Below are 17773 nucleotides of genomic sequence, written 5' to 3'. Positions count from 1 at the left end.
TCTTTGATGTATCCTGAACCAGTTGCCTTGAATACTCTGGCTTTTTTCGATTGCATCTAGCTGTTGTGTGTGGGGAATTATTCATTCTAGAGTCAACCTTATTCCATAAAAAACGGTGCTAGAAAATCCAGCTGTAAATCATATGGAATTCCACACCTGACGCTTCCCATTCCAGTGTCATATGTGGTGAATGTACATTCAATAGAATTCCAGGTTTCCATGCGTGGAGCAAGGTCTCCCTCTACAGGAAGTGGGGATGTAGCTCAGTGGTAGAGCGCATGCTTAGCATGTATGAGGCCCCGGGTTCAATCCCCGGCATCTCCAGCTTTTCGCCATGCTAATCTTGCCTTTTGACAGATAGCTAGGCTGGCATCATGAGTAAGGAAGTGAGATGTCATGCAGCTGGTGCCAGAACCCCACTTTCTTCGCCTTGCAAAACCTTTTGAAATGGGGCTATCTCATTTCCCGTGTTTATAGAAAAAAATAATCTTGCTTCCATAAGAAACCAAAGTGGTGATTTATCTTGGCATTCTTAGTATAGAAAACGGGCACAGCTGTCTTGGTCATTTATTTGAATTCTTCCTCTAAACCAGAGACTCTTACCAGAAGGTTTAAGAAAAACAGAATGTTTTCTTCATCCTAATCCCTTCTGAATGGTCCATTAATCTACTGGTTTTGCTTTTCCAGTTCCTTTCACAGAAGCATTAAAAATGCATGTTCTTCATGCTCCGTACGGAGTAATGACTCTCCTAACTTTCTGTCCTTTCCTTCATGTTCCCATGCTGTCATCCTTTTGCCAGAAATGCTTCCAAAGGGCTGTGGATTCCTCGGCCCCATGCCCTTTCAGGAAAACTCCTTTCTGTAGGATTTCTAATTCTAGGTCCCCTGCTTTCCTTCACGCCAGCACAGCACATTCAGGTAGGTAAGCAGTCCCCCTTTAAGGTGATAAGATGTAGCTGAGAATGCACTCTAGGAAGTGGCAATTTGTAGAGCAAGCTGCAGGTCATATTCATGATTTTCAAGATTAGACTGCAGTACTCCCACCCCACTCCCGCCGCAACCATTATTGAAAGAAAGATGAATGCAGCATGGAAAGCTGTACTGCCTAATCCTCCGATAGCTCAGTTGGGAGAGCGGAGGACTGTAGTGGAGAAACAGAAATCCTTAGGTCGCTGGTTCAAATCCGGCTCGGAGGAGTTTCCCCTTTTTTGTTTTCCATAGCTGCTTTCTCTCTTGTTAAAACATTATGTGCCCCTCTGATTGAGAAACATTTCCCTAGCTCCAAATAAATGCTAGGACAGAAGGGTAGACTTCTTCTGCTTTCCAATGAAATTGACCACATAGTCATTTCTGAGGGATGTTGGAAGAGAAATAAACAAGGACCTGCAGATCAGAATTCATTCCAAAGCCTTGACTAAATATATGAAGGCACTTGGAAGACTTCCAGTTTCATTGTACCAAGGTAGATGTTTCGGCAGCCGAACCAGCTAAAACTCACCTACAATGAGTGGCCATGGATATGAAAGAGGGAATCTACAAAGACACCAACTCCTTAAAACTGAGCAAGATGCAATGTGGAGGAATAGTTTACAGATTTGGAGAAAATCTGAGATGTTTCTCTTGACAAAAGAAACACTGCAATGCCCTCTCTGAGGATCGAACTCAGGACCTTCAGATTATGAGACTGACGCGCTGCCTACTGCGCTAAGAAGGCTGCTTGAAACCGCTAACAAATGCGTCTACACACCATGAAGAGGGAAGGTAGCAAAAATGCTGTTCTCATGTTGGAATATCAATACACTTCGGTTGCCTCGCTGGATTAAAATCGTCTGCAGTTATAATGGTCAGAAGACTGCTCTTTCCCAGTGCTTAAACCCACACCCCATACATTTAGCCATGCAAAAGAAATCAGGGCATACCATTCACCTCTCTAAGAAAGATCGTGCCATTTTTTCCTCCACATAACTGAGAATGAAATGGACTAAAACCCAGAATTAACATGCCGCCCCTAGCCGTAGATGCATCTAGATCTCAACACTGTACATGCTAATGTAACATAGCTGTGTGTCCTGCAAAAAGAGCAGGGGTACCTTAAGTCATCTCACAAGATGTGGAAACAGCACTCAACCATATCCTTCTTTGATGTATCCTGAACCAGTTGCCTTGAATACTCTGGCTTTTTTCGATTGCATCTAGCTGTTGTGTGTGGGGAATTATTCATTCTAGAGTCAACCTTATTCCATAAAAAACGGTGCTAGAAAATCCAGCTGTAAATCATATGGAATTCCACACCTGACGCTTCCCATTCCAGTGTCATATGTGGTGAATGTACATTCAATAGAATTCCAGGTTTCCATGCGTGGAGCAAGGTCTCCCTCTACAGGAAGTGGGGATGTAGCTCAGTGGTAGAGCGCATGCTTAGCATGTATGAGGCCCCGGGTTCAATCCCCGGCATCTCCAGCTTTTCGCCATGCTAATCTTGCCTTTTGACAGATAGCTAGGCTGGCATCATGAGTAAGGAAGTGAGATGTCATGCAGCTGGTGCCAGAACCCCACTTTCTTCGCCTTGCAAAACCTTTTGAAATGGGGCTATCTCATTTCCCGTGTTTATAGAAAAAAATAATCTTGCTTCCATAAGAAACCAAAGTGGTGATTTATCTTGGCATTCTTAGTATAGAAAACGGGCACAGCTGTCTTGGTCATTTATTTGAATTCTTCCTCTAAACCAGAGACTCTTACCAGAAGGTTTAAGAAAAACAGAATGTTTTCTTCATCCTAATCCCTTCTGAATGGTCCATTAATCTACTGGTTTTGCTTTTCCAGTTCCTTTCACAGAAGCATTAAAAATGCATGTTCTTCATGCTCCGTACGGAGTAATGACTCTCCTAACTTTCTGTCCTTTCCTTCATGTTCCCATGCTGTCATCCTTTTGCCAGAAATGCTTCCAAAGGGCTGTGGATTCCTCGGCCCCATGCCCTTTCAGGAAAACTCCTTTCTGTAGGATTTCTAATTCTAGGTCCCCTGCTTTCCTTCACGCCAGCACAGCACATTCAGGTAGGTAAGCAGTCCCCCTTTAAGGTGATAAGATGTAGCTGAGAATGCACTCTAGGAAGTGGCAATTTGTAGAGCAAGCTGCAGGTCATATTCATGATTTTCAAGATTAGACTGCAGTACTCCCACCCCACTCCCGCCGCAACCATTATTGAAAGAAAGATGAATGCAGCATGGAAAGCTGTACTGCCTAATCCTCCGATAGCTCAGTTGGGAGAGCGGAGGACTGTAGTGGAGAAACAGAAATCCTTAGGTCGCTGGTTCAAATCCGGCTCGGAGGAGTTTCCCCTTTTTTGTTTTCCATAGCTGCTTTCTCTCTTGTTAAAACATTATGTGCCCCTCTGATTGAGAAACATTTCCCTAGCTCCAAATAAATGCTAGGACAGAAGGGTAGACTTCTTCTGCTTTCCAATGAAATTGACCACATAGTCATTTCTGAGGGATGTTGGAAGAGAAATAAACAAGGACCTGCAGATCAGAATTCATTCCAAAGCCTTGACTAAATATATGAAGGCACTTGGAAGACTTCCAGTTTCATTGTACCAAGGTAGATGTTTCGGCAGCCGAACCAGCTAAAACTCACCTACAATGAGTGGCCATGGATATGAAAGAGGGAATCTACAAAGACACCAACTCCTTAAAACTGAGCAAGATGCAATGTGGAGGAATAGTTTACAGATTTGGAGAAAATCTGAGATGTTTCTCTTGACAAAAGAAACACTGCAATGCCCTCTCTGAGGATCGAACTCAGGACCTTCAGATTATGAGACTGACGCGCTGCCTACTGCGCTAAGAAGGCTGCTTGAAACCGCTAACAAATGCGTCTACACACCATGAAGAGGGAAGGTAGCAAAAATGCTGTTCTCATGTTGGAATATCAATACACTTCGGTTGCCTCGCTGGATTAAAATCGTCTGCAGTTATAATGGTCAGAAGACTGCTCTTTCCCAGTGCTTAAACCCACACCCCATACATTTAGCCATGCAAAAGAAATCAGGGCATACCATTCACCTCTCTAAGAAAGATCGTGCCATTTTTTCCTCCACATAACTGAGAATGAAATGGACTAAAACCCAGAATTAACATGCCGCCCCTAGCCGTAGATGCATCTAGATCTCAACACTGTACATGCTAATGTAACATAGCTGTGTGTCCTGCAAAAAGAGCAGGGGTACCTTAAGTCATCTCACAAGATGTGGAAACAGCACTCAACCATATCCTTCTTTGATGTATCCTGAACCAGTTGCCTTGAATACTCTGGCTTTTTTCGATTGCATCTAGCTGTTGTGTGTGGGGAATTATTCATTCTAGAGTCAACCTTATTCCATAAAAAACGGTGCTAGAAAATCCAGCTGTAAATCATATGGAATTCCACACCTGACGCTTCCCATTCCAGTGTCATATGTGGTGAATGTACATTCAATAGAATTCCAGGTTTCCATGCGTGGAGCAAGGTCTCCCTCTACAGGATGTGGGGATGTAGCTCAGTGGTAGAGCGCATGCTTAGCATGTATGAGGCCCCGGGTTCAATCCCCGGCATCTCCAGCTTTTCGCCATGCTAATCTTGCCTTTTGACAGATAGCTAGGCTGGCATCATGAGTAAGGAAGTGAGATGTCATGCAGCTGGTGCCAGAACCCCACTTTCTCGCCTTGCAAAACCTTTTGAAATGGGGCTATCTCATTTCCCGTGTTTATAGAAAAAAATAATCTTGCTTCCATAAGAAACCAAAGTGGTGATTTATCTTGGCATTCTTAGTATAGAAAACGGGCACAGCTGTCTTGGTCATTTATTTGAATTCTTCCTCTAAACCAGAGACTCTTACCAGAAGGTTTAAGAAAAACAGAATGTTTTCTTCATCCTAATCCCTTCTGAATGGTCCATTAATCTACTGGTTTTGCTTTTCCAGTTCCTTTCACAGAAGCATTAAAAATGCATGTTCTTCATGCTCCGTACGGAGTAATGACTCTCCTAACTTTCTGTCCTTTCCTTCATGTTCCCATGCTGTCATCCTTTTGCCAGAAATGCTTCCAAAGGGCTGTGGATTCCTCGGCCCCATGCCCTTTCAGGAAAACTCCTTTCTGTAGGATTTCTAATTCTAGGTCCCCTGCTTTCCTTCACGCCAGCACAGCACATTCAGGTAGGTAAGCAGTCCCCCTTTATGGTGATAAGATGTAGCTGAGAATGCACTCTAGGAAGTGGCAATTTGTAGAGCAAGCTGCAGGTCATATTCATGATTTTCAAGATTAGACTGCAGTACTCCCACCCCACTCCCGCCGCAACCATTATTGAAAGAAAGATGAATGCAGCATGGAAAGCTGTACTGCCTAATCCTCCGATAGCTCAGTTGGGAGAGCGGAGGACTGTAGTGGAGAAACAGAAATCCTTATGTCGCTGGTTCAATCCGGCTCGGAGGAGTTTCCCCTTTTTTGTTTTCCATAGCTGCTTTCTCTCTTGTTAAAACATTATGTGCCCCTCTGATTGAGAAACATTTCCCTAGCTCCAAATAAATGCTAGGACAGAAGGGTAGACTTCTTCTGCTTTCCAATGAAATTGACCACATAGTCATTTCTGAGGGATGTTGGAAGAGAAATAAACAAGGACCTGCAGATCAGAATTCATTCCAAAGCCTTGACTAAATATATGAAGGCACTTGGAAGACTTCCAGTTTCATTGTACCAAGGTAGATGTTTCGGCAGCCGAACCAGCTAAAACTCACCTACAATGAGTGGCCATGGATATGAAAGAGGGAATCTACAAAGACACCAACTCCTTAAAACTGAGCAAGATGCAATGTGGAGGAATAGTTTACAGATTTGGAGAAAATCTGAGATGTTTCTCTTGACAAAAGAAACACTGCAATGCCCTCTCTGAGGATCGAACTCAGGACCTTCAGATTATGAGACTGACGCGCTGCCTACTGCGCTAAGAAGGCTGCTTGAAACCGCTAACAAATGCGTCTACACACCATGAAGAGGGAAGGTAGCAAAAATGCTGTTCTCATGTTGGAATATCAATACACTTCGGTTGCCTCGCTGGATTAAAATCGTCTGCAGTTATAATGGTCAGAAGACTGCTCTTTCCCAGTGCTTAAACCCACACCCCATACATTTAGCCATGCAAAAGAAATCAGGGCATACCATTCACCTCTCTAAGAAAGATCGTGCCATTTTTTCCTCCACATAACTGAGAATGAAATGGACTAAAACCCAGAATTAACATGCCGCCCCTAGCCGTAGATGCATCTAGATCTCAACACTGTACATGCTAATGTAACATAGCTGTGTGTCCTGCAAAAAGAGCAGGGGTACCTTAAGTCATCTCACAAGATGTGGAAACAGCACTCAACCATATCCTTCTTTGATGTATCCTGAACCAGTTGCCTTGAATACTCTGGCTTTTTTCGATTGCATCTAGCTGTTGTGTGTGGGGAATTATTCATTCTAGAGTCAACCTTATTCCATAAAAAACGGTGCTAGAAAATCCAGCTGTAAATCATATGGAATTCCACACCTGACGCTTCCCATTCCAGTGTCATATGTGGTGAATGTACATTCAATAGAATTCCAGGTTTCCATGCGTGGAGCAAGGTCTCCCTCTACAGGATGTGGGGATGTAGCTCAGTGGTAGAGCGCATGCTTAGCATGTATGAGGCCCCGGGTTCAATCCCCGGCATCTCCAGCTTTTCGCCATGCTAATCTTGCCTTTTGACAGATAGCTAGGCTGGCATCATGAGTAAGGAAGTGAGATGTCATGCAGCTGGTGCCAGAACCCCACTTTCTCGCCTTGCAAAACCTTTTGAAATGGGGCTATCTCATTTCCCGTGTTTATAGAAAAAAATTATCTTGCTTCCATAAGAAACCAAAGTGGTGATTTATCTTGGCATTCTTAGTATAGAAAACGGGCACAGCTGTCTTGGTCATTTATTTGAATTCTTCCTCTAAACCAGAGACTCTTACCAGAAGGTTTAAGAAAAACAGAATGTTTTCTTCATCCTAATCCCTTCTGAATGGTCCATTAATCTACTGGTTTTGCTTTTCCAGTTCCTTTCACAGAAGCATTAAAAATGCATGTTCTTCATGCTCCGTACGGAGTAATGACTCTCCTAACTTTCTGTCCTTTCCTTCATGTTCCCATGCTGTCATCCTTTTGCCAGAAATGCTTCCAAAGGGCTGTGGATTCCTCGGCCCCATGCCCTTTCAGGAAAACTCCTTTCTGTAGGATTTCTAATTCTAGGTCCCCTGCTTTCCTTCACGCCAGCACAGCACATTCAGGTAGGTAAGCAGTCCCCCTTTATGGTGATAAGATGTAGCTGAGAATGCACTCTAGGAAGTGGCAATTTGTAGAGCAAGCTGCAGGTCATATTCATGATTTTCAAGATTAGACTGCAGTACTCCCACCCCACTCCCGCCGCAACCATTATTGAAAGAAAGATGAATGCAGCATGGAAAGCTGTACTGCCTAATCCTCCGATAGCTCAGTTGGGAGAGCGGAGGACTGTAGTGGAGAAACAGAAATCCTTAGGTCGCTGGTTCAAATCCGGCTCGGAGGAGTTTCCCCTTTTTTGTTTTCCATAGCTGCTTTCTCTCTTGTTAAAACATTATGTGCCCCTCTGATTGAGAAACATTTCCCTAGCTCCAAATAAATGCTAGGACAGAAGGGTAGACTTCTTCTGCTTTCCAATGAAATTGACCACATAGTCATTTCTGAGGGATGTTGGAAGAGAAATAAACAAGGACCTGCAGATCAGAATTCATTCCAAAGCCTTGACTAAATATATGAAGGCACTTGGAAGACTTCCAGTTTCATTGTACCAAGGTAGATGTTTAGGCAGCCGAACCAGCTAAAACTCACCTACAATGAGTGGCCATGGATATGAAAGAGGGAATCTACAAAGACACCAACTCCTTAAAACTGAGCAAGATGCAATGTGGAGGAATAGTTTACAGATTTGGAGAAAATCTGAGATGTTTCTCTTGACAAAAGAAACACTGCAATGCCCTCTCTGAGGATCGAACTCAGGACCTTCAGATTATGAGACTGACGCGCTGCCTACTGCGCTAAGAAGGCTGCTTGAAACCGCTAACAAATGCGTCTACACACCATGAAGAGGGAAGGTAGCAAAAATGCTGTTCTCATGTTGGAATATCAATACACTTCAGTTGCCTCGCTGGATTAAAATCGTCTGCAGTTATAATGGTCAGAAGACTGCTCTTTCCCAGTGCTTAAACCCACACCCCATACATTTAGCCATGCAAAAGAAATCAGGGCATACCATTCACCTCTCTAAGAAAGATCGTGCCATTTTTTCCTCCACATAACTGAGAATGAAATGGACTAAAACCCAGAATTAACATGCCGCCCCTAGCCGTAGATGCATCTAGATCTCAACACTGTACATGCTAATGTAACATAGCTGTGTGTCCTGCAAAAAGAGCAGGGGTACCTTAAGTCATCTCACAAGATGTGGAAACAGCACTCAACCATATCCTTCTTTGATGTATCCTGAACCAGTTGCCTTGAATACTCTGGCTTTTTTCGATTGCATCTAGCTGTTGTGTGTGGGGAATTATTCATTCTAGAGTCAACCTTATTCCATAAAAAACGGTGCTAGAAAATCCAGCTGTAAATCATATGGAATTCCACACCTGACGCTTCCCATTCCAGTGTCATATGTGGTGAATGTACATTCAATAGAATTCCAGGTTTCCATGCGTGGAGCAAGGTCTCCCTCTACAGGATGTGGGGATGTAGCTCAGTGGTAGAGCGCATGCTTAGCATGTATGAGGCCCCGGGTTCAATCCCCGGCATCTCCAGCTTTTCGCCATGCTAATCTTGCCTTTTGACAGATAGCTAGGCTGGCATCATGAGTAAGGAAGTGAGATGTCATGCAGCTGGTGCCAGAACCCCACTTTCTCGCCTTGCAAAACCTTTTGAAATGGGGCTATCTCATTTCCCGTGTTTATAGAAAAAAATAATCTTGCTTCCATAAGAAACCAAAGTGGTGATTTATCTTGGCATTCTTAGTATAGAAAACGGGCACAGCTGTCTTGGTCATTTATTTGAATTCTTCCTCTAAACCAGAGACTCTTACCAGAAGGTTTAAGAAAAACAGAATGTTTTCTTCATCCTAATCCCTTCTGAATGGTCCATTAATCTACTGGTTTTGCTTTTCCAGTTCCTTTCACAGAAGCATTAAAAATGCATGTTCTTCATGCTCCGTACGGAGTAATGACTCTCCTAACTTTCTGTCCTTTCCTTCATGTTCCCATGCTGTCATCCTTTTGCCAGAAATGCTTCCAAAGGGCTGTGGATTCCTCGGCCCCATGCCCTTTCAGGAAAACTCCTTTCTGTAGGATTTCTAATTCTAGGTCCCCTGCTTTCCTTCACGCCAGCACAGCACATTCAGGTAGGTAAGCAGTCCCCCTTTATGGTGATAAGATGTAGCTGAGAATGCACTCTAGGAAGTGGCAATTTGTAGAGCAAGCTGCAGGTCATATTCATGATTTTCAAGATTAGACTGCAGTACTCCCACCCCACTCCCGCCGCAACCATTATTGAAAGAAAGATGAATGCAGCATGGAAAGCTGTACTGCCTAATCCTCCGATAGCTCAGTTGGGAGAGCGGAGGACTGTAGTGGAGAAACAGAAATCCTTATGTCGCTGGTTCAATCCGGCTCGGAGGAGTTTCCCCTTTTTTGTTTTCCATAGCTGCTTTCTCTCTTGTTAAAACATTATGTGCCCCTCTGATTGAGAAACATTTCCCTAGCTCCAAATAAATGCTAGGACAGAAGGGTAGACTTCTTCTGCTTTCCAATGAAATTGACCACATAGTCATTTCTGAGGGATGTTGGAAGAGAAATAAACAAGGACCTGCAGATCAGAATTCATTCCAAAGCCTTGACTAAATATATGAAGGCACTTGGAAGACTTCCAGTTTCATTGTACCAAGGTAGATGTTTCGGCAGCCGAACCAGCTAAAACTCACCTACAATGAGTGGCCATGGATATGAAAGAGGGAATCTACAAAGACACCAACTCCTTAAAACTGAGCAAGATGCAATGTGGAGGAATAGTTTACAGATTTGGAGAAAATCTGAGATGTTTCTCTTGACAAAAGAAACACTGCAATGCCCTCTCTGAGGATCGAACTCAGGACCTTCAGATTATGAGACTGACGCGCTGCCTACTGCGCTAAGAAGGCTGCTTGAAACCGCTAACAAATGCGTCTACACACCATGAAGAGGGAAGGTAGCAAAAATGCTGTTCTCATGTTGGAATATCAATACACTTCGGTTGCCTCGCTGGATTAAAATCGTCTGCAGTTATAATGGTCAGAAGACTGCTCTTTCCCAGTGCTTAAACCCACACCCCATACATTTAGCCATGCAAAAGAAATCAGGGCATACCATTCACCTCTCTAAGAAAGATCGTGCCATTTTTTCCTCCACATAACTGAGAATGAAATGGACTAAAACCCAGAATTAACATGCCGCCCCTAGCCGTAGATGCATCTAGATCTCAACACTGTACATGCTAATGTAACATAGCTGTGTGTCCTGCAAAAAGAGCAGGGGTACCTTAAGTCATCTCACAAGATGTGGAAACAGCACTCAACCATATCCTTCTTTGATGTATCCTGAACCAGTTGCCTTGAATACTCTGGCTTTTTTCGATTGCATCTAGCTGTTGTGTGTGGGGAATTATTCATTCTAGAGTCAACCTTATTCCATAAAAAACGGTGCTAGAAAATCCAGCTGTAAATCATATGGAATTCCACACCTGACGCTTCCCATTCCAGTGTCATATGTGGTGAATGTACATTCAATAGAATTCCAGGTTTCCATGCGTGGAGCAAGGTCTCCCTCTACAGGATGTGGGGATGTAGCTCAGTGGTAGAGCGCATGCTTAGCATGTATGAGGCCCCGGGTTCAATCCCCGGCATCTCCAGCTTTTCGCCATGCTAATCTTGCCTTTTGACAGATAGCTAGGCTGGCATCATGAGTAAGGAAGTGAGATGTCATGCAGCTGGTGCCAGAACCCCACTTTCTCGCCTTGCAAAACCTTTTGAAATGGGGCTATCTCATTTCCCGTGTTTATAGAAAAAAATTATCTTGCTTCCATAAGAAACCAAAGTGGTGATTTATCTTGGCATTCTTAGTATAGAAAACGGGCACAGCTGTCTTGGTCATTTATTTGAATTCTTCCTCTAAACCAGAGACTCTTACCAGAAGGTTTAAGAAAAACAGAATGTTTTCTTCATCCTAATCCCTTCTGAATGGTCCATTAATCTACTGGTTTTGCTTTTCCAGTTCCTTTCACAGAAGCATTAAAAATGCATGTTCTTCATGCTCCGTACGGAGTAATGACTCTCCTAACTTTCTGTCCTTTCCTTCATGTTCCCATGCTGTCATCCTTTTGCCAGAAATGCTTCCAAAGGGCTGTGGATTCCTCGGCCCCATGCCCTTTCAGGAAAACTCCTTTCTGTAGGATTTCTAATTCTAGGTCCCCTGCTTTCCTTCACGCCAGCACAGCACATTCAGGTAGGTAAGCAGTCCCCCTTTATGGTGATAAGATGTAGCTGAGAATGCACTCTAGGAAGTGGCAATTTGTAGAGCAAGCTGCAGGTCATATTCATGATTTTCAAGATTAGACTGCAGTACTCCCACCCCACTCCCGCCGCAACCATTATTGAAAGAAAGATGAATGCAGCATGGAAAGCTGTACTGCCTAATCCTCCGATAGCTCAGTTGGGAGAGCGGAGGACTGTAGTGGAGAAACAGAAATCCTTAGGTCGCTGGTTCAAATCCGGCTCGGAGGAGTTTCCCCTTTTTTGTTTTCCATAGCTGCTTTCTCTCTTGTTAAAACATTATGTGCCCCTCTGATTGAGAAACATTTCCCTAGCTCCAAATAAATGCTAGGACAGAAGGGTAGACTTCTTCTGCTTTCCAATGAAATTGACCACATAGTCATTTCTGAGGGATGTTGGAAGAGAAATAAACAAGGACCTGCAGATCAGAATTCATTCCAAAGCCTTGACTAAATATATGAAGGCACTTGGAAGACTTCCAGTTTCATTGTACCAAGGTAGATGTTTAGGCAGCCGAACCAGCTAAAACTCACCTACAATGAGTGGCCATGGATATGAAAGAGGGAATCTACAAAGACACCAACTCCTTAAAACTGAGCAAGATGCAATGTGGAGGAATAGTTTACAGATTTGGAGAAAATCTGAGATGTTTCTCTTGACAAAAGAAACACTGCAATGCCCTCTCTGAGGATCGAACTCAGGACCTTCAGATTATGAGACTGACGCGCTGCCTACTGCGCTAAGAAGGCTGCTTGAAACCGCTAACAAATGCGTCTACACACCATGAAGAGGGAAGGTAGCAAAAATGCTGTTCTCATGTTGGAATATCAATACACTTCAGTTGCCTCGCTGGATTAAAATCGTCTGCAGTTATAATGGTCAGAAGACTGCTCTTTCCCAGTGCTTAAACCCACACCCCATACATTTAGCCATGCAAAAGAAATCAGGGCATACCATTCACCTCTCTAAGAAAGATCGTGCCATTTTTTCCTCCACATAACTGAGAATGAAATGGACTAAAACCCAGAATTAACATGCCGCCCCTAGCCGTAGATGCATCTAGATCTCAACACTGTACATGCTAATGTAACATAGCTGTGTGTCCTGCAAAAAGAGCAGGGGTACCTTAAGTCATCTCACAAGATGTGGAAACAGCACTCAACCATATCCTTCTTTGATGTATCCTGAACCAGTTGCCTTGAATACTCTGGCTTTTTTCGATTGCATCTAGCTGTTGTGTGTGGGGAATTATTCATTCTAGAGTCAACCTTATTCCATAAAAAACGGTGCTAGAAAATCCAGCTGTAAATCATATGGAATTCCACACCTGACGCTTCCCATTCCAGTGTCATATGTGGTGAATGTACATTCAATAGAATTCCAGGTTTCCATGCGTGGAGCAAGGTCTCCCTCTACAGGATGTGGGGATGTAGCTCAGTGGTAGAGCGCATGCTTAGCATGTATGAGGCCCCGGGTTCAATCCCCGGCATCTCCAGCTTTTCGCCATGCTAATCTTGCCTTTTGACAGATAGCTAGGCTGGCATCATGAGTAAGGAAGTGAGATGTCATGCAGCTGGTGCCAGAACCCCACTTTCTTCGCCTTGCAAAACCTTTTGAAATGGGGCTATCTCATTTCCCGTGTTTATAGAAAAAAATAATCTTGCTTCCATAAGAAACCAAAGTGGTGATTTATCTTGGCATTCTTAGTATAGAAAACGGGCACAGCTGTCTTGGTCATTTATTTGAATTCTTCCTCTAAACCAGAGACTCTTACCAGAAGGTTTAAGAAAAACAGAATGTTTTCTTCATCCTAATCCCTTCTGAATGGTCCATTAATCTACTGGTTTTGCTTTTCCAGTTCCTTTCACAGAAGCATTAAAAATGCATGTTCTTCATGCTCCGTACGGAGTAATGACTCTCCTAACTTTCTGTCCTTTCCTTCATGTTCCCATGCTGTCATCCTTTTGCCAGAAATGCTTCCAAAGGGCTGTGGATTCCTCGGCCCCATGCCCTTTCAGGAAAACTCCTTTCTGTAGGATTTCTAATTCTAGGTCCCCTGCTTTCCTTCACGCCAGCACAGCACATTCAGGTAGGTAAGCAGTCCCCCTTTATGGTGATAAGATGTAGCTGAGAATGCACTCTAGGAAGTGGCAATTTGTAGAGCAAGCTGCAGGTCATATTCATGATTTTCAAGATTAGACTGCAGTACTCCCACCCCACTCCCGCCGCAACCATTATTGAAAGAAAGATGAATGCAGCATGGAAAGCTGTACTGCCTAATCCTCCGATAGCTCAGTTGGGAGAGCGGAGGACTGTAGTGGAGAAACAGAAATCCTTATGTCGCTGGTTCAATCCGGCTCGGAGGAGTTTCCCCTTTTTTGTTTTCCATAGCTGCTTTCTCTCTTGTTAAAACATTATGTGCCCCTCTGATTGAGAAACATTTCCCTAGCTCCAAATAAATGCTAGGACAGAAGGGTAGACTTCTTCTGCTTTCCAATGAAATTGACCACATAGTCATTTCTGAGGGATGTTGGAAGAGAAATAAACAAGGACCTGCAGATCAGAATTCATTCCAAAGCCTTGACTAAATATATGAAGGCACTTGGAAGACTTCCAGTTTCATTGTACCAAGGTAGATGTTTCGGCAGCCGAACCAGCTAAAACTCACCTACAATGAGTGGCCATGGATATGAAAGAGGGAATCTACAAAGACACCAACTCCTTAAAACTGAGCAAGATGCAATGTGGAGGAATAGTTTACAGATTTGGAGAAAATCTGAGATGTTTCTCTTGACAAAAGAAACACTGCAATGCCCTCTCTGAGGATCGAACTCAGGACCTTCAGATTATGAGACTGACGCGCTGCCTACTGCGCTAAGAAGGCTGCTTGAAACCGCTAACAAATGCGTCTACACACCATGAAGAGGGAAGGTAGCAAAAATGCTGTTCTCATGTTGGAATATCAATACACTTCGGTTGCCTCGCTGGATTAAAATCGGCTGCAGTTATAATGGTCAGAAGACTGCTCTTTCCCAGTGCTTAAACCCACACCCCATACATTTAGCCATGCAAAAGAAATCAGGGCATACCATTCACCTCTCTAAGAAAGATCGTGCCATTTTTTCCTCCACATAACTGAGAATGAAATGGACTAAAACCCAGAATTAACATGCCGCCCCTAGCCGTAGATGCATCTAGATCTCAACACTGTACATGCTAATGTAACATAGCTGTGTGTCCTGCAAAAAGAGCAGGGGTACCTTAAGTCATCTCACAAGATGTGGAAACAGCACTCAACCATATCCTTCTTTGATGTATCCTGAACCAGTTGCCTTGAATACTCTGGCTTTTTTCGATTGCATCTAGCTGTTGTGTGTGGGGAATTATTCATTCTAGATTCAACCTTATTCCATAAAAAACGGTGCTAGAAAATCCAGCTGTAAATCATATGGAATTCCACACCTGACGCTTCCCATTCCAGTGTCATATGTGGTGAATGTACATTCAATAGAATTCCAGGTTTCCATGCGTGGAGCAAGGTCTCCATCTACAGGATGTGGGGATGTAGCTCAGTGGTAGAGCGCATGCTTAGCATGTATGAGTCCCCGGGTTCAATCCCCGGCATCTCCAGCTTTTCGCCATGCTAATCTTGCCTTTTGACAGATAGCTAGGCTGGCATCATGAGTAAGGAAGTGAGATGTCATGCAGCTGGTGCCAGAACCCCACTTTCTTCGCCTTGCAAAACCTTTTGAAATGGGGCTATCTCATTTCCCGTGTTTATAGAAAAAAATAATCTTGCTTCCATAAGAAACCAAAGTGGTGATTTATCTTGGCATTCTTAGTATAGAAAACGGGCACAGCTGTCTTGGTCATTTATTTGAATTCTTCCTCTAAACCAGAGACTCTTACCAGAAGGTTTAAGAAAAACAGAATGTTTTCTTCATCCTAATCCCTTCTGAATGGTCCATTAATCTACTGGTTTTGCTTTTCCAGTTCCTTTCACAGAAGCATTAAAAATGCATGTTCTTCATGCTCCGTACGGAGTAATGACTCTCCTAACTTTCTGTCCTTTCCTTCATGTTCCCATGCTGTCATCCTTTTGCCAGAAATGCTTCCAAAGGGCTGTGGATTCCTCGGCCCCATGCCCTTTCAGGAAAACTCCTTTCTGTAGGATTTCTAATTCTAGGTCCCCTGCTTTCCTTCACGCCAGCACAGCACATTCAGGTAGGTAAGCAGTCCCCCTTTATGGTGATAAGATGTAGCTGAGAATGCACTCTAGGAAGTGGCAATTTGTAGAGCAAGCTGCAGGTCATATTCATGATTTTCAAGATTAGACTGCAGTACTCCCACCCCACTCCCGCCGCAACCATTATTGAAAGAAAGATGAATGCAGCATGGAAAGCTGTACTGCCTAATCCTCCGATAGCTCAGTTGGGAGAGCGGAGGACTGTAGTGGAGAAACAGAAATCCTTATGTCGCTGGTTCAATCCGGCTCGGAGGAGTTTCCCCTTTTTTGTTTTCCATAGCTGCTTTCTCTCTTGTTAAAACATTATGTGCCCCTCTGATTGAGAAACATTTCCCTAGCTCCAAATAAATGCTAGGACAGAAGGGTAGACTTCTTCTGCTTTCCAATGAAATTGACCACATAGTCATTTCTGAGGGATGTTGGAAGAGAAATAAACAAGGACCTGCAGATCAGAATTCATTCCAAAGCCTTGACTAAATATATGAAGGCACTTGGAAGACTTCCAGTTTCATTGTACCAAGGTAGATGTTTCGGCAGCCGAACCAGCTAAAACTCACCTACAATGAGTGGCCATGGATATGAAAGAGGGAATCTACAAAGACACCAACTCCTTAAAACTGAGCAAGATGCAATGTGGAGGAATAGTTTACAGATTTGGAGAAAATCTGAGATGTTTCTCTTGACAAAAGAAACACTGCAATGCCCTCTCTGAGGATCGAACTCAGGACCTTCAGATTATGAGACTGACGCGCTGCCTACTGCGCTAAGAAGGCTGCTTGAAACCGCTAACAAATGCGTCTACACACCATGAAGAGGGAAGGTAGCAAAAATGCTGTTCTCATGTTGGAATATCAATACACTTCGGTTGCCTCGCTGGATTAAAATCGTCTGCAGTTATAATGGTCAGAAGACTGCTCTTTCCCAGTGCTTAAACCCACACCCCATACATTTAGCCATGCAAAAGAAATCAGGGCATACCATTCACCTCTCTAAGAAAGATCGTGCCATTTTTTCCTCCACATAACTGAGAATGAAATGGACTAAAACCCAGAATTAACATGCCGCCCCTAGCCGTAGATGCATCTAGATCTCAACACTGTACATGCTAATGTAACATAGCTGTGTGTCCTGCAAAAAGAGCAGGGGTACCTTAAGTCATCTCACAAGATGTGGAAACAGCACTCAACCATATCCTTCTTTGATGTATCCTGAACCAGTTGCCTTGAATACTCTGGCTTTTTTCGATTGCATCTAGCTGTTGTGTGTGGGGAATTATTCATTCTAGAGTCAACCTTATTCCATAAAAAACGGTGCTAGAAAATCCAGCTGTAAATCATATGGAATTCCACACCTGACGCTTCCCATTCCAGTGTCATATGTGGTGAATGTACATTCAATAGAATTCCAGGTTTCCATGCGTGGAGCAAGGTCTCCCTCTACAGGATGTGGGGATGTAGCTCAGTGGTAGAGCGCATGCTTAGCATGTATGAGGCCCCGGGTTCAATCCCCGGCATCTCCAGCTTTTCGCCATGCTAATCTTGCCTTTTGACAGATAGCTAGGCTGGCATCATGAGTAAGGAAGTGAGATGTCATGCAGCTGGTGCCAGAACCCCACTTTCTCGCCTTGCAAAACCTTTTGAAATGGGGCTATCTCATTTCCCGTGTTTATAGAAAAAAATTATCTTGCTTCCATAAGAAACCAAAGTGGTGATTTATCTTGGCATTCTTAGTATAGAAAACGGGCACAGCTGTCTTGGTCATTTATTTGAATTCTTCCTCTAAACCAGAGACTCTTACCAGAAGGTTTAAGAAAAACAGAATGTTTTCTTCATCCTAATCCCTTCTGAATGGTCCATTAATCTACTGGTTTTGCTTTTCCAGTTCCTTT

General features: G+C 43.5%; 20 non-coding genes across 20 annotated transcripts; 12 read left to right on the top strand and 8 right to left on the bottom strand.

The window, feature by feature from the left end:
* The first annotated feature begins 252 nt into the window (after positions 1-252).
* TRNAA-AGC (transfer RNA alanine (anticodon AGC)) lies at positions 253-324 on the top strand. Its single transcript has one exon. It is a non-coding gene; the product is annotated as a tRNA-Ala (tRNA).
* A 786-nt stretch (positions 325-1110) lies between these two features.
* Positions 1111-1196, top strand: TRNAY-GUA (transfer RNA tyrosine (anticodon GUA)). Its single transcript is given in 2 exon segments — positions 1111-1147; positions 1161-1196. It is a non-coding gene; the product is annotated as a tRNA-Tyr (tRNA).
* A 445-nt stretch (positions 1197-1641) lies between these two features.
* On the bottom strand, positions 1642-1714 carry TRNAM-CAU (transfer RNA methionine (anticodon CAU)). The gene has a single exon. It is a non-coding gene; the product is annotated as a tRNA-Met (tRNA).
* A 674-nt stretch (positions 1715-2388) lies between these two features.
* On the top strand, positions 2389-2460 carry TRNAA-AGC (transfer RNA alanine (anticodon AGC)). The gene has a single exon. It is a non-coding gene; the product is annotated as a tRNA-Ala (tRNA).
* A 786-nt stretch (positions 2461-3246) lies between these two features.
* TRNAY-GUA (transfer RNA tyrosine (anticodon GUA)) lies at positions 3247-3332 on the top strand. The gene is given in 2 exon segments: positions 3247-3283; positions 3297-3332. It is a non-coding gene; the product is annotated as a tRNA-Tyr (tRNA).
* A 445-nt stretch (positions 3333-3777) lies between these two features.
* On the bottom strand, positions 3778-3850 carry TRNAM-CAU (transfer RNA methionine (anticodon CAU)). Its single transcript has one exon. It is a non-coding gene; the product is annotated as a tRNA-Met (tRNA).
* A 674-nt stretch (positions 3851-4524) lies between these two features.
* Positions 4525-4596, top strand: TRNAA-AGC (transfer RNA alanine (anticodon AGC)). The gene has a single exon. It is a non-coding gene; the product is annotated as a tRNA-Ala (tRNA).
* A 1315-nt stretch (positions 4597-5911) lies between these two features.
* On the bottom strand, positions 5912-5984 carry TRNAM-CAU (transfer RNA methionine (anticodon CAU)). The gene has a single exon. It is a non-coding gene; the product is annotated as a tRNA-Met (tRNA).
* Positions 5985-6658: 674 nt separating this feature from the next.
* TRNAA-AGC (transfer RNA alanine (anticodon AGC)) lies at positions 6659-6730 on the top strand. Its single transcript has one exon. It is a non-coding gene; the product is annotated as a tRNA-Ala (tRNA).
* Positions 6731-7515: 785 nt separating this feature from the next.
* Positions 7516-7601, top strand: TRNAY-GUA (transfer RNA tyrosine (anticodon GUA)). Its single transcript is given in 2 exon segments — positions 7516-7552; positions 7566-7601. It is a non-coding gene; the product is annotated as a tRNA-Tyr (tRNA).
* A 445-nt stretch (positions 7602-8046) lies between these two features.
* Positions 8047-8119, bottom strand: TRNAM-CAU (transfer RNA methionine (anticodon CAU)). The gene has a single exon. It is a non-coding gene; the product is annotated as a tRNA-Met (tRNA).
* Positions 8120-8793: 674 nt separating this feature from the next.
* TRNAA-AGC (transfer RNA alanine (anticodon AGC)) lies at positions 8794-8865 on the top strand. The gene has a single exon. It is a non-coding gene; the product is annotated as a tRNA-Ala (tRNA).
* A 1315-nt stretch (positions 8866-10180) lies between these two features.
* TRNAM-CAU (transfer RNA methionine (anticodon CAU)) lies at positions 10181-10253 on the bottom strand. The gene has a single exon. It is a non-coding gene; the product is annotated as a tRNA-Met (tRNA).
* A 674-nt stretch (positions 10254-10927) lies between these two features.
* On the top strand, positions 10928-10999 carry TRNAA-AGC (transfer RNA alanine (anticodon AGC)). The gene has a single exon. It is a non-coding gene; the product is annotated as a tRNA-Ala (tRNA).
* Positions 11000-11784: 785 nt separating this feature from the next.
* On the top strand, positions 11785-11870 carry TRNAY-GUA (transfer RNA tyrosine (anticodon GUA)). Its single transcript is given in 2 exon segments — positions 11785-11821; positions 11835-11870. It is a non-coding gene; the product is annotated as a tRNA-Tyr (tRNA).
* A 445-nt stretch (positions 11871-12315) lies between these two features.
* On the bottom strand, positions 12316-12388 carry TRNAM-CAU (transfer RNA methionine (anticodon CAU)). Its single transcript has one exon. It is a non-coding gene; the product is annotated as a tRNA-Met (tRNA).
* Positions 12389-13062: 674 nt separating this feature from the next.
* On the top strand, positions 13063-13134 carry TRNAA-AGC (transfer RNA alanine (anticodon AGC)). The gene has a single exon. It is a non-coding gene; the product is annotated as a tRNA-Ala (tRNA).
* A 1316-nt stretch (positions 13135-14450) lies between these two features.
* TRNAM-CAU (transfer RNA methionine (anticodon CAU)) lies at positions 14451-14523 on the bottom strand. Its single transcript has one exon. It is a non-coding gene; the product is annotated as a tRNA-Met (tRNA).
* Positions 14524-16585: 2062 nt separating this feature from the next.
* TRNAM-CAU (transfer RNA methionine (anticodon CAU)) lies at positions 16586-16658 on the bottom strand. Its single transcript has one exon. It is a non-coding gene; the product is annotated as a tRNA-Met (tRNA).
* A 674-nt stretch (positions 16659-17332) lies between these two features.
* Positions 17333-17404, top strand: TRNAA-AGC (transfer RNA alanine (anticodon AGC)). The gene has a single exon. It is a non-coding gene; the product is annotated as a tRNA-Ala (tRNA).
* Positions 17405-17773: the final 369 nt, after the last annotated feature.

Source organism: Pleurodeles waltl, unplaced genomic scaffold, assembly GCF_031143425.1.
Source record: "Pleurodeles waltl isolate 20211129_DDA unplaced genomic scaffold, aPleWal1.hap1.20221129 scaffold_107, whole genome shotgun sequence".
Classification (NCBI taxonomy): Eukaryota; Metazoa; Chordata; class Amphibia; order Caudata; family Salamandridae; genus Pleurodeles; species Pleurodeles waltl.
Note: the sequence above shows the minus strand (reverse complement) of the source record. Positions and strands in the feature narration are given on the sequence as shown.